Genomic DNA, 14,564 nt, shown 5'->3' with positions numbered 1-14,564 from the left:
AGGGAAACTGTTAAACTCCAATAATAGGCGTTAATTCTTAAACTGTTAACATATCAAACGTAACATCGGTAGCATAATTTAGAAAACCGATGTTAACGTATACACGGTATTTACAATTATGCCACCGCGCATATGTTAACATCAGTTTTTTTAACAACCGATGTTAACACACCGATGTTGAATCCGCTTTTTGTAGTAGTGCCTGCAAAAATTTCTATTATTTCACAATTGCCTTATCCCTCTTTTGTGCGAGAGGTGCGATCTTTTCTTGGTCATGCAGGATTCTACAGGCGTTTTATAAGAGATTTTAGCAAAATAGCCCTCCCACTATCCAACTTGTTGCAAAAGGAGGTGGAGTTTGACTTTAATGATAAATACAGAGAGGCTTTTGATTACCTCAGAAGAGCAGTGACCACCGCCCCCATCATCCAAGCACCTGACTGGACAGCCCCTTTTGAGCTTATGTGTGATGCATCAAATTATGCATTGGGAGTTGTCCTTGCTCAGAAAATTCATAAATGGCCCAGGGTGATATATTATGCTTCTAGGACTTTGGATGCTGCCCAAGCAAATTATACTACTACTGAGAAAGAGCTACTAGCCATAGTTTTTGCTCTTGAAAAATTTCGCTCTTATTTGCTTGGTACTCGCATTATCGTTTATACTGACCATGCAGCTCTAAAGTACTTGTTGAAGAAGGCTAACTCAAAGCCTAGGTTGATCCGATGGATGCTCTGGCTCCAAGATTTTGACTTGGAGATCCGTGATAGGAGCGGAGCACAGAATTTAGTTGTTGATCATTTGAGCCGGATCGAATGTGTGTCTGATGAGGGTTCACCCATTCGGGATGATTTCCCGGATGATCATTTGTATATACTGTATAGTATTTCTGACTCTCTTTCTACTCCCTGGTTTGCTAACATTGTCAATTATTTAGTTGCTTCTGTTTTCCCTCCCTTAGCATCTAAGGCCCAAAAAGATAAAATTAAAAGTGATGCTAAGCATTTTATTTGGGATGACCCCTACTTGTGGAAATTGTGCAGTGATCAGGTCATTAGATGATGCATTCCAGATCATGAGACTGACTCAGTCCTGCAGTTCTGTCATTCTTCCGCACCGGGAGGTCATCTGGGTATTCAAAGGACAGCTCACAAAGTGCTTGACTGTGGCTTTTATTGGTCCACCATCTTTAAAGATGCATGGAAGATTTGCAGCACTTGTGAGCAGTGTCAGAGAGCAAGAAATGCACTTACATGGTGACAACAAATGCCTCAGCAACCTATGCTATTCTGTGAGGTGTTTGATGTCTGGGGTATAGATTTCATGGGCCTTTTTCTTGTCTCTTTTGGTTATGTTTACATTCTCCTTGCAGTCGATTTTAGAATCTTGCCAAGTTTATGTGGTGTTGGTTTCCATGGGTGCTTTGAGAGTAAACAGTAGCCTAGACACTTGAGATATAGAGTGTATATCTTGTGAGGTTTTATCACTTTCTCATTCTTGAGCTGATTAACTATTTTGCCATGATTGGGTTGCCTGGATGATTCTCACGAATGTCTCGACTCTTTGGATCTCTTCATGATAAATGTTATCCATTCCTTTCATTCCTTGATGTTCATTGAGAAATATGTAAATGTTTTTGTTTGTCTCTCTTCAATATCCTTGGATTTTGTTTTTTGTTTCATTTTGCCCAGGAGTGCAAAAGGCTAAGTATGGGGGGATTTGATGTGTCATTATTTTATCCCATTTTCTTAACCCTTTTTGCACCACTTTAATTACTGATTTGTCTTAATTGTCAAATTAATTAGGCAGTTTTGTTATTTGGGCTCATTCAGCTAATTTGATGTTTTTAATCTAATTTCAGGAATTAATGAAGCATTGGGCTTAATCCGGATTTTGGTTATGGACTTAAAGAGGGCAGACAAAGCAATGTTTACCCTAGTTAATTTCTAATTAGGAGATTGCAATTTTATTTTTTTGTGTTCAGTTTTTATTTCGTTTTGGGCCAGAGTATTGTAATAGGACCCAATGGCTTTGAGTGACCCTTATAAATAGTAGCCTTGGGATTCATGTAAGGGGGCTATTCATTATTCAGAGCACGGTTTAGGGTTTCTACATTTTTCTGTTCTAATGCTACTATTCACGTAATGCAATTTTCCATTTTCTGCTTCTAATTACAATCTTGTTCTTGTTTCTTCTTCTACCTTTAGTTTCATTTATGTTTTTTGTTCTTAGTTTCATTTACGTTTCATGCTTTTATCTTCATTTACGTTTCTGCTCCTAGTTTCATTTATGTTCTCTGCTTTTGTTAAAATGATGGTAGGCTAATTTCCTGGTGTTGTTTCCTTCTAAGAATGAAGCTTTAACTCTCTTCGAGGTTCTGTTTATAATGTGGCTTCCTGGCAGTTCTCCCTTCACCAATTAACCCATATTCGTAATATTAATCTGTGCTCGCTTTGTGTTCGATTAATTGTCTCTGAGCTTAACTTGCGTTCATGCTTAATGGACGAAGGGTTAATCGGTGTATGTGTTGCCTAATCACATATTGACAGCCCTAAGTTGATTTTCGCTTAGTAAATTAAAATAGGGTTGGATTAAGTGGTTAACTGTTAAGGACGAATTCTCCATAACCTAGGACAAGAAAGTGGCTTCTGAATCAGAGGAAACAACCCATTTTTTAATACTATTAATTTCATATTCCAGTTCACTTGTTCTTTATTTCATAAGACAAACAACCCCCTCCCCCCCCCCCCAATTGTTATTATTACTGCAAGTATATTATGAACATTTGGTTCATTATTGCTCGTTGGGAAACGACCTAGGATCACTTCCTAGTTACTGCATTTTTAATGTTTATTTGATTCGGGTACGGCCTCGATCAGTGGCGATAGGGATGTTAGGGTTTCTCCCTATGATAGGCATAGCCATAGTGTCGGATCATCTTCATTCCCTTCCGTCGTTCTTGGCTATGGGTGGGTAAGGGATGATATTCTGAAATACCGTTTCTCCATAACTTCTTCCATGAGTGTCGCGGCTTTGGAGCGTAAACTGAAGTTGGCCAACCCAGAAGACTCCTGTAAGATGGTCATCCAGGCTTGTGGGAGTAATGATTTTCCCTTTGTTAAGGCGGCGTTAGGTTGTCCATCCTTCTTCTTCTTCATGTATGGTTGTCTCTTTGAAGTCCTTAGTATGATTGTCCCCTTAAACATCTTTCAATGTGCCTTGCTAGAGCATTTGAATATGCCCCCCTCATAGCTTCATCCCAATAGTTGGAAAATGGTGAGGGCCTTCGAGGTCTTGTGCCCATCTATAAACATTTGGTGCAGTGTGTCCATGTTTCTTTATTTTTTTCCAACTGAATTTGACAAGGAAGATAAGATGGATGTCCCTCAACAATGTGTCCAAGAAGATGTTCGAGATTTACTCGAACATGTTTTGTCGATTAAAGGACTGCATTTTTAAGGTCCTGGCTACTGACGTAGGGGTTAATAGGTTGCCATTGATGTTTAATTAGGACGGGGAACCTTGCTTCCCTTTTTACTGGCAGTCAAAACCTACCAGGTCCAAGTCCTTTGATAAGGATATTTTCACCCCACTAGAGAAAGTTGAAAAAGCCATTCTAGAACAACTATCGACTTTGTTGGATGCTCGAGCCATCTCGTCCCTTCCTTCAATAGATGATCCTCTCTCTACCTTAGATGGTAAAATGTTTTACCTTCTTTTTTGTGTGTAATATGGTTTTTGGCTTGAATTAAACCTTGCTACATTTTTGCTTGTTTTGCAGATATCATGGATGATTTCACATGGAGGCCCTTGGTGAAGCAATTTGGTCTACTAGTGGGGATGTGCCACCTTTTATTGTCGAGCCTCTTGTAGGAGAAGGGGGTCAACATGCTGCTAGGCTTGACCCTAATGATGATGAAGTTGTTGAGGTCACCCCCAACGTGCCTTCCTCTATCCTGGCCAAAAGGAAGCATGATAATGGTGCTGGGGTGTCAGACCATAAGAAGTCAAGGGCACTTTTCAGCCTTTGAGCTATGAAGCAGGTTGTCGGGTTGATGTCTAGTTCAGGTCGCCCCTTTCTTGCTAGTTCTCAGGGTCCACCTTCGGCTTCCTTGGCTGTTCAGGCTACTATTTCTACTCCTGCTCCTCCGACTCTTCCTTCTATGCCTGCTCAGGAGGTTTTTGTCTACCCTCCTACCGTGGCTACTGTGTCGGTCCCTTTGGCTGCTCTTAGTTTGATGATTGCGAGTGCTCTCAACATTTTGCCTCCTTCTTCTTCAGCTTCACCAGTTCCAACTTTAACTATTTTGACGTCGACATTGCCTTCCTCCTCTTCTTGCCCCAATGTCTCCCTACATCATGTTTATACTTCTCACGATACAGGTTTGAATTGGAGCATGGGATATAGGATGAAGCAGGGAACTCTAACTAACTTTGTGTCTTCTTATGACAAAAACCTCATTTGGTTAGTTAGGGTTCAAAATGCAACCGACTCTATGAAGGTCTTCATCTAGAGGTGTCTGGAAATTTTGGAGGAGAATGGACAAAGGCACCCAGAAGCTCTAAGCAAGGTGGCATCTTTAGAGGTTAAGGTCGCGAAGTGGAGGACCACAACTTAAACTATTTGGAGAATGCATCGTCTCAAAGTGGCCAATGCCACTATCACCCTTGCCAAATCTGTCTGGTCTAATCACTAGTTATCATTTGAAGTTGGCAATGTTCTCACGAAGCTGTTGTGTACAAGACTGGATGGTGATGAAGTGTTTGGGCATTGTAAGGACTTGATGAAAAAGAAGAACGACTTGGCTGGAAAGGTTAAGAGTGATGTTGTAGAGAAGGAAGAGCTTGCCAAGGTGGTTGTCAATAGTCAAAGTCCAAGCTGGAAGAGTCTTAACTCAAGGCATCTAAGGAGAGGGAGGCCATCAAGGAGCCGGAGGAAGAGCTATTGGCATTCAAGAAGGAAGTCGTGGAGTAGTATGATAAGAGCTTTTACAAGGCTATTGGGCAGGACAAGTTCTTCACAAAGGTCTTGACTTGAGTCTTTTTGACACATTAATGGACTAAGGGATGATGAAATTCTTGATGAGACAGAAATAGCTGCCACAGAGGAGGACACTGGTGAGGAGCAAGATGCTAGGGCCAATGTTTAAGTCGCCCTTTCTTTATTTCTCTTTACTGGATTTTTGGTTGTAATGGCTTTGTAACTCTTGACAATGACTCTTCTATTTTTAATGTACTCTCCTTGTTTGTTGTTGGAACTTGTTTTCTTGTGTGTCTTTCATGTTGTTTCCTTTTATTGATACAATGCTCTGTTGCTTGTGGTATTAAGGATAGGTCACCTATCTTGAAGAGAATGATATCTTAGTGGCATGGGTTTGTATAATAGAGAATTAGATGACATGCAATCATCTCGAGTTTGATTTCGACCTGATGAAAGGTCTGCTTAATCATCTTGGTGATGCTTCCTTTTGCTTTGTAGAGCTTCTCATCTGAGGCTTGTGAGGACTTAGTTTGACTTCCACCTGGTTGAAAACCTTGCTGACAAATCTGGTGGTATCTCTTTCTGCCTTGTGGAACCTTTTATTCGAGGACAAGTGATGTAGCTCCATGTGAAGTTTGTAGGCCTTGGATCTTCTTCATCAATGGAGTCATTTGCTTCTTGAAGATCAATGGCATCAAAATAGAGAAGGAATAAAAATGATAGTAGATGCCACTTCGAGGAGAATATGAATCAAGAACAAGCTCACCACCATAGGAAGCCATGGATAAGTGCTTGAAGGTAGGAGAAGATGAGTGGAGGGAGAAGGAAAGAAGGAGCATGAAATTTTATGCCTCAAATGAGGTTTGAACATTGAAGTGTAATTCTCAAATGATCAAATTTGAAAAAATGCACACACAAGGCCTCTATTTATAGCATAAGTATCACACAAAATTGGAGGAAAATTTGAATTTCTATTCAAATTTCACTTGAATTTGAATTTGAATTGGTGGAACCAAATTTCGAGCCGAAATTTCATTAATTATGATTAGTGAATTTTAGTTATGGTTCATCCCATTAATCCAAGATCAAGCCCAAGATTCTCCACTAAGTGTCCTTAGGTGTCATGAGGCATGTAAAGCATGAAGGACATGCACAGAGTGTGACTATATGATGTGACAATGGGGTGTAGCAAGCAAATGCTCACCTCCCCCTTAAGATGGACAAAAATTTAATTGGATTGGGCTTTTCCCAATTCAATTAAATTTATCTCCCAACACACACGTCAAATAATTCACTTAATGCATATGAAATTATAAAACTACCCGTAATACAAAAACCAGTCTAGGTGCCCTAAAATACAAGGGCTGAAAAGTTCTACATTACTAGGGTACCCTCCCTATACTATGGATCCCTAAATACAAGGCCTAAAAACAATTAAACCTTAATCTAATATGTACAAAGATATGTGGGCTCATACTGAGCCTATGGGCCCAAAATCTACCTTAAGGCTCATGAGAACCCTAGGGCCTTCTCCTGCATCTCTGGCGCAATCTTCTTGGAGTCTTCTATCCAATGCCCTTTGGGGGTAGTATTGCATCATTCTCTTCCCCTTGAAAAGGATTTGACCTCAAATCCAGAGGTTCTTGAAACTTTGGGCTTCTTCCTTCAACACCTGTAAAAAGAATAAAAACATATATATTAGTGGTGTTTGGCATGTTGGAGTGGGGTAAGGTCTAAAAACCCGTTTCCTGGGCATCTTCTCATGAGGGAACATGGTTCCTACTAGTATAGAAAAATATGGGACAAACCTTTTGTAAAAGTTTGTTAACTCGTGGAAGCCCCAAATTTTCCTTATACTTGGTGGGGTGGACCACTTAGGAATGACCTTTAAATTTCTCAGAGAATTTTAACTAAGGAAAGTAATTTATTAGAGAATTTAAATTTCTTTGATCTAAAATTCATTGTTTGGATATTTTTATGAAGAATTTAAATTTTTAGAATTTTAAACGACTAAAAATGTAAAATTTCAATTTCCTTCTAAAAGGTGAGAAATTGAAATTCTCTTCTTGATAGAAGAATCTTCTAAAATGTTTGTGTATTTCCTTTATAGCCTTCATCCTCTCTTTCACCTGAAAGTTCCCGAAATCACATTCTCGAACTCTTGGAGGAGACACTTACGTCCTTACACTCCTGCTTAATTATTAAAGGTTGTCCTTCTTCTTGGGGATAGATTTCTTCGCTGGATTCTTCCCCTTTTGCTTCTTCACTTTCACTAGAAGAAGGGGAAGTAGTAGCTTCATCTTGGCTACTATAAATATTTTGGCCCCTCATAATCATGGTTTTCTTAGTGGGGCATTGAGAAGTAATGTGTCCTCTTCCGAGACATTTAAAGCACTTTATAGAGCTAGTCTTCTCTTGCATACTAGCCTTAGGGGGTTACTTTTCTATTGTCTTCCCTCTATCATCTTTGGACTTAGAAGGTGTCACCCCTAAGATGCCTTGACCTTGGTATTTATTTGGATAAGAGTGAGAGCCATAAGTTTTGAAGTATACTTCCTTTTAAGTTGTTGCTCTACCCTTATTTCCCAATCTAAGTAAGCATCTACATTGTCCTTCCCTTGGAAGTATGGAAGGTTAATGTTAGCCTCTTGAGTCCTTTGTTTCTTTTATCTCCTATGGGAGTGAGGTCTAAGATGTGACCTATGCCTTCCTTCATAAAAGGCATGAAGTTCTTCACTTAGGCTCTTACAAGAGTTATGATGCAAGCTCCATTGGAGCTTGTAGGCCTAGGATCTTCTTCATCAATGGATTCCTTTGCTTCTTGGAAGATGAATGGCAGCGGAATGGAGAAGGAAGAGAGAGAGGAGACACCACTTCAAGGAGAAGATGAGTCTAGAAGAAGCTCACCACCATAGGAGGCCATGGATAAGAGCTTGGAGGAAGAAGGAGATGAATGAAGGGAGAGGGAGAGAAGAGCACGAAATTTTGTGCTCCAAATGAGCTTTGAAATCTGAATTTTAATATTCAAATGATCAAAGTTGAAAAAAATGCACACACATGACCTCTATTTATAGCCTAAGTGTCATACAAAATTGGAGGGAAATTCAAATTTCACTTGAATTTGAAATTGAATTTGTGGAGCCAAACTTTGGAGCCAAAATTTCACTAATTATGATTAGTGAATTTTAGTTATGTTTCAGCCCACTAATCCAAGATCAATTCCAAGATTCTCCACTAAGTGTGCTTAGGTGTCATGAGGCATGAAAAGCATGAAGGACATGCACAAAGTGTGACTATATGATGTGGCAATGGGGTGTAGTAAGCAAATGCTCACCTCCCCCTCTAAAATTTAATTGGATTGGGCTTCTACCAATTCAATTAAATTTATTTCCAACCACACACATCAAATATCCACTTAGTGCATGTGAAATTACAAAACTACTCCTAATACAAAAACTAGTCTAGGTGCCCTAAAATACAAGGGCTGAAAAATCCTATATTTCTAGGGTACCCTACCTACATTATGGAGCCCTAAATACAAGGCCCAAAAATAATGAAACCTTAATCTAATATTTACAAAGATAAGTGGACTCGTACTTAGCCCATGGGCCTGAAATCTACCCTAAGGCTCATAAGAACCCTAGGGCCTTCTCTTGCATCTCTGGCCGAATCTACTTGGAATTTTCTATCCAATGCCCTTGCGGGGTAGGATTGCATCAAGTTATGACTACTATAGGAGGCATGTTTTTCTTTTCTTAACTCTTTTAGTATTTTCCTTTTTTCTTCTTCCCTTTTTTGTTCCCTCTCATTTTTATTTATTTCTACCCCCTTTTTTATTTTTCTTTTCTTTCTATTTTTTCTTTCCATAACTTGATGGAACTCAACTCATCTATAATTATAGATAGAGGGTCCTTATGACTAGTACCCTCACCATTAACACTAGATGAATGATGACTCATGTTGGTTCCTAAGTTGTACTTCTTTCTTGTTGGGGTTTGCAAAAGGTAAAATCTAGGGTTCCGAAATAACTCAAGATAAGCGTGATAAGCAAGAAGAAAGTATTATGCAATAACAAGAAAATAATCTATGAAAGTAAGCAATAAATTAAAATGCAAGAAATGTAAACTAGGCAGATCCTAAGAGTGTTTGGATGACCACATTTAAGATTCCCGGCAAAACACTCACTATCCTAACATAAAATTTCCTAAAATTATTACACACAAATGGAAGTTTGGTAACCTATTGGAGGCTCCCAACACACTTCCAATGAAAGGCCCTTTTGTTACAAAATTTGAAAGTAATGAAGGTAAGTAAATTGCCAATTACAAAATTACAAAAAGGTCCTTAATTTTTGTGGTTGTTCTCTCTTTGGTGATTTGCTCAATTTGGAGTCCTTCATATTCCAACAGCTTTTAAGGTGGTTGGGCCCTTCTTCTTGAAACAAATTCTTCAAGGGACGGCAACAATCCTTCTTTCCAATTCCCTATATGGCAACTCACAAACAAGAAAACAAAGAGACAAGCAATAACCAAAGATAAAAAAATGAAATGAAAGCTAAACCAATAGACTTTTAACAAGACAAATTTTCAAGGATTATTCAATAATTAAAGCAATGAAAAACACATAAAAGCAAGCTAGGACTCAAAGCGAAACCTAGAATGGCTCTTAAGTATAGTAGAAAAACTATAAAAAAAAAGACTCAAAAAATCTATAGTTTTGGCACTTGTTCACACTACTTTTCAATTGAAATATCAGAACTAAGATTGGTATAAAATAGGCACCAATTATAGAACAAATTTTGAGCCAAAACAACAAGCACACTTCTCTTTCACTTTTTTTGGGACACTGATTTTCCTGCCAACTTGTGTGATTTTTCTTATTTTATACTTTTGTCCATATCACTTGGTTATATTATTCTAATTCTTTTCCAGATGTCTAGAATATTCAGTAAACATTTCAGCTCAAAATTCACAGTGACCAATTCCCAGTAATTTTTACAAGTTCGTATGTTCAAGCTGTCAACACTAGCAATTTCAGACATCAAATTTTTTAAGCATGGTATATTGATTGCCTTAGGCTTACTTTCAACCTTCCTATGTATGTTGAACTCACTAGGCTTATTTACCACACTTTTAGGAGTTCAATATTCACTTAGGATTAAAATTTCAGCCAGCAATTCAATGATCAAAACTCAAATTCACAATAGACATAAGCATAAGGAAACCAAAAAGTTCAAGAAAAGGTTCACATTTAAATACTCTCTAAGAATTTTGCATGAATATGTTAAGGACTAATTAACATGCAAGATTTATTTCAAGAATAGATGAACAAATGTATCTAGAATTCAATCAACAAAATTAAAATTTAGCATAAACTTAGAACATAATGTGACAATTATTATGACTAAACATGACTCTAAGACAACATGAATGAAGTGATTTACACTTAGATTTTTGTGTTTTCTTTTCAAATCAATATTTTGCAAGAAAATTGAGATCTAAACGTTTAGCACAAAAACATTATGACTGAAAAATGATAGAACCTAAAATCAACACAAAAACATGATTCAAGAGTAGATCTATAAAATTTGAACCATAGAAATGCAAGAACAAGTGTAGATCTAAAGATTTAATCGGTTTATATTTTTGAATCTACTCGAAAAATCACCAAACCACAAGACAATGGAGGAGATACATGGATAAGAAGGTGAAGAACAAGGAATTAAAGTGAATTGATCGAACAAAAAGATAGAGGAAGCAAAAGAACATCACCTAGATGAAGATGCTCTTGATGCCACATGATATAGCTCCATGTGGAGCTTGTAGGCCTTGGATCTTCTTCATCAATGGAGTCCTTTGATTCTTGAATATCAATGGCAGTGGAATGGAGAAAGAAGAAAGATGATTGGAGATGCCACTTTAAGGAGAAGATGAGTCAAGAACAAGCTCACCACCATAGGAAGCCATGGATAAGAGCTTGAAGGTAGGAGAAGATGAGTGGAGGGAGAAGGAGAGAAGGAGCATGAAATTTTATGCCTCAAATAAGGTCTGAACTTTGAAGTGTAATTCTCAAATGATCAAAGTTGAAAAAATGCACACACAAGGCCTCTATTTATAGCCTGAGTGTAACACAAAATTGGAGCAATTCAAATTTCACTTAAATTTGAATTTGAATTGGTGGAGCCAAATTTGGAGCCAAAATTTCACTAATTGTGATTAGTGAATTTTAGTTACGGTTCAGCGCATTAATCCAAGATCAAGTCCAAGATTCTCCACTAAGTGTGCTTAGGTGTCATGAGGCTTGTAAAGCATGAAGAACATGCACAAAGTGTGACTATATGATGTGACAATGGGGTGTAGCAAGCAAATGCTCACCTCCCGCTTAAGATGGTCCAAAATATAATTGGATTCGGCTTCTCCCAATACAATTAAAAATATCTCCCTACACACACACAACAAATAGTGCACTTAATGCATGTGAAATTTCAAAACTACCCCTAATACAAAAACTAGTCTAGGTGCCATAAAATACAAGGGCTGAAAAATCCTACATTACTAGGGTATCCTCCATACACTATGGAGGCCTAAATACAAGGTCCAAAAATAATGAAACATTAATCTAATATGTACAAAGATAGTGGGCTCATACTGAGCCCATGGTCCCAAAATCTACCCTAAGGCTCATGAGAACCCTAAGGCCTTTTCCTACGTCTCTGGCTCAATCTTCTTAGAGTCTTCTATCCAATGCCCTTTGGTGGTAGGATTGCATCAACAAGTGATTTAATTTGGACCTTTGGCTATTCTTATCTTTGTTCTAGCAAGGTAAGCTTACTAAGGGTGGACCTTGGGTTTCTTGTGTGCCTACAAAGATAAATTGTAGTAATAGAGAAGCTTACTAGGGTTGAGCCTTGCATACCTTTAGTTTCCATAATGATGGAGCTTGGCAACAGAGAGGCTCACCAAGGATGGACCTTGGGTTTAACGAGACTTGGACTAGGGAAGTGTTCAACCTGGGTTTTCGCGAGGCACACCAAGGTCAAACCTTGGGTTTGTTGAGCCTTTGGAGAAACAAGACTCACTAAGGTCGGACCTTAGGTTTGACGAGCCTTTGGAGAAGCAAGACTCACCAAGGATAGACCTTGGATTTGATGAGCTGTTGGAGAAGTAAGACTCACCAAGGGTGGACCTTGGGTTTGATGAGCCTTTGGAGAAGCGAGGCTCACCATGGGTGGACCTTAGGTTTGACGAGCCTTTGAAGAATCATTAAGGCTTACCAAGGGTGGACGTTGGGTTTGACAAGCCTTTAGAAATTCATCGGGGCTCACCAACGGCAGAACTTGGGTTTAACAAGCCTTTGGAGAAGATTTGAGGCTCACCAAGGGCAGACCTTGGGTTTGACAAGCCTTTGGAGAAGCGTTGAGGCTCACCAAGGGCAGACCTTGGGTTTAATGAGCCTTTAGAGATTCCTTGAGGCTTACCAAGGATGGACCTTGGGTTTGATGAGCCTTTGGAGATTCGTTTAGGCTCACTAAAGGTGGACCTTGAGTTTGACTAGCCTTTAGAGATACGAGAGTCACTAAGGGTGGACCTTAGGTTTGACAAGCCTTTACAGATGCCAGACTTGTGGAAGCAATGTCTTCCAAGGTTATTTTGATGATGCCAAAGAATCAAGAATTAAGCAAAGGTTCAAGCAAAGATTCAAGATTCAAGATTCAAGAATAATCATGATCAAGATTCAAGAATCAAGAGAAGACTCAATCAAGATAAGTATTAAAAAGTTTTTCAAAACATTGAGTAGCACAAGAAGTTTTCACAAAATTATTACCAAAGAATTTTACTCTCTGGTAATTGATTACCAGAAGGTAGTAATCGATTACCAGTATCCAGCATTGTTTTCAAAATTGATTTACAAAGCTATAATCGATTACCATAATCATATAATCAATTACCAGTGTTTTAAAACGTTAAGATTTTCAAAATTCAAAATGAAGAGTCACATTTGTTGATGTGTAATCGATTACACCATAATGGTAATCGATTACCAGTGACTGTTTTAAAAAATTTCATTTCCAAAAGTCACAATTCTTCAAGTGACTTATTTCTGAAGATTCTTTCAAAAGTAACAACTTTTTAAGTAATTAGTTTTAAATAAATTGCCAAGAGTTACAAGTTTTGACTTGAGTTATCAAGAAATTATAAATATGTGACCTTGGCATGAAAGAAAAATAATAATCATCTATCTTTCAAACTATCTTTCAATCTTCTCTCAACATCTCTTTCAATATCTTTCAACTCTTTCTACAGAATTTTCTAATTCTTTTCTCTTCATCTTTCTAAAAGTTTTTGTTCAAAACTTTCTCTTCCAAGAAAAGTTCTTTGTTCAAAAACTTGTGTTATTCATCTTTTTCATTCTCTTCTCCCTTTGCCAAAAGAACAAAAGACTAACCGCCTGAATTCTTTTCCTCGCCTGAGAATTCTTTTGATTCTTCCCTTTCCTTTAAGCAAAAGATTTCAAAGGACTAACCACCTGAGATAACTTTTGTTTCCCCTTTACAAAGATTCAAAGGACTAACCGCCTGAGAATTCTTTGTCCCAACACATTGGAGGGTACATCCTTTGTGGTACAAGTAGAGGGTACATCTACTTGGGGATTGTTATACTGAGAATAAGAGAGGGTACATCTCTTGTGGATAAGTTCAAGTGGAGGGTACATCCACTTGGGTTTTCAAAGAGAACAAGGGAAGGGACATCCCTTATGGATCTTTGGCTTGTAAAGGATTTTACAAGGTTGAAAGAAATCTCAAGAACCGCAGGTTGCTTGGAGACTGGATGTAGGCACGGGTTGTTGCCAAACCAGTATAAAATTCTTGTGTTTGTCTTCTTCTTCCCTACACTCTTTAATTTCCGCTGTGTACTTTTCTTTTACACTTTACTTTTATTTAATTTATATAACTTCGTAGTAAAGCCTAATTGAATCTAGTAATATTAAGAAGGATAAGATTTTAATTAATCAAGGCACATTAATAATTAATTCAACCCCCCCCCCCCCTTCTTAATTATTCCGAGGCCACTTGATCCAACAAGACTTACCAAGGACGGACCTTGGATATGAAGAGTCTTTGGAGGCGCAAGACTCACCAAGGGTAGACCTTGGGTTGGATGAGCCTTTTGGAGATTCAACCAGGGACACATTCTTCCTGAGTTTACGTCAGACTTGCCACACTAGGTTGCCAGGCTCAAAAGCTCGAGGCTGGACCTCAATGCTATATCTTATTGATGCTCGGAGCTTGGTGGACTCATCCTTGATTTTGGTCATCTCTTGGACTTCGTCCTTCATCTTTAGTTCCACCCTCATATTTTCTTCATTTTGCTATTCCTAGAAAAACAACCTCCTTATTGACAGTTCTCTGACTTCAATGGGGATCATGGCGTTTGTGTAGTATGTAATTCGAAAAAGAGTTTCATTGGTTGTTGTCTAGGGTGAACAATTACAAGTGCAAAGTATTCTAGGGATTTCTCCTTCCACAGATTTGACTTGTCAAGTCTAGTGTACAAAGATTTAAGGATGACCTTGTTGGTTGCCT

The sequence above is a fragment of the Glycine max genome, chromosome 2 (genome assembly GCF_000004515.6).
Source record: "Glycine max cultivar Williams 82 chromosome 2, Glycine_max_v4.0, whole genome shotgun sequence".
Taxonomy (NCBI): domain Eukaryota; kingdom Viridiplantae; phylum Streptophyta; class Magnoliopsida; order Fabales; family Fabaceae; genus Glycine; species Glycine max.
Note: the sequence above shows the minus strand (reverse complement) of the source record.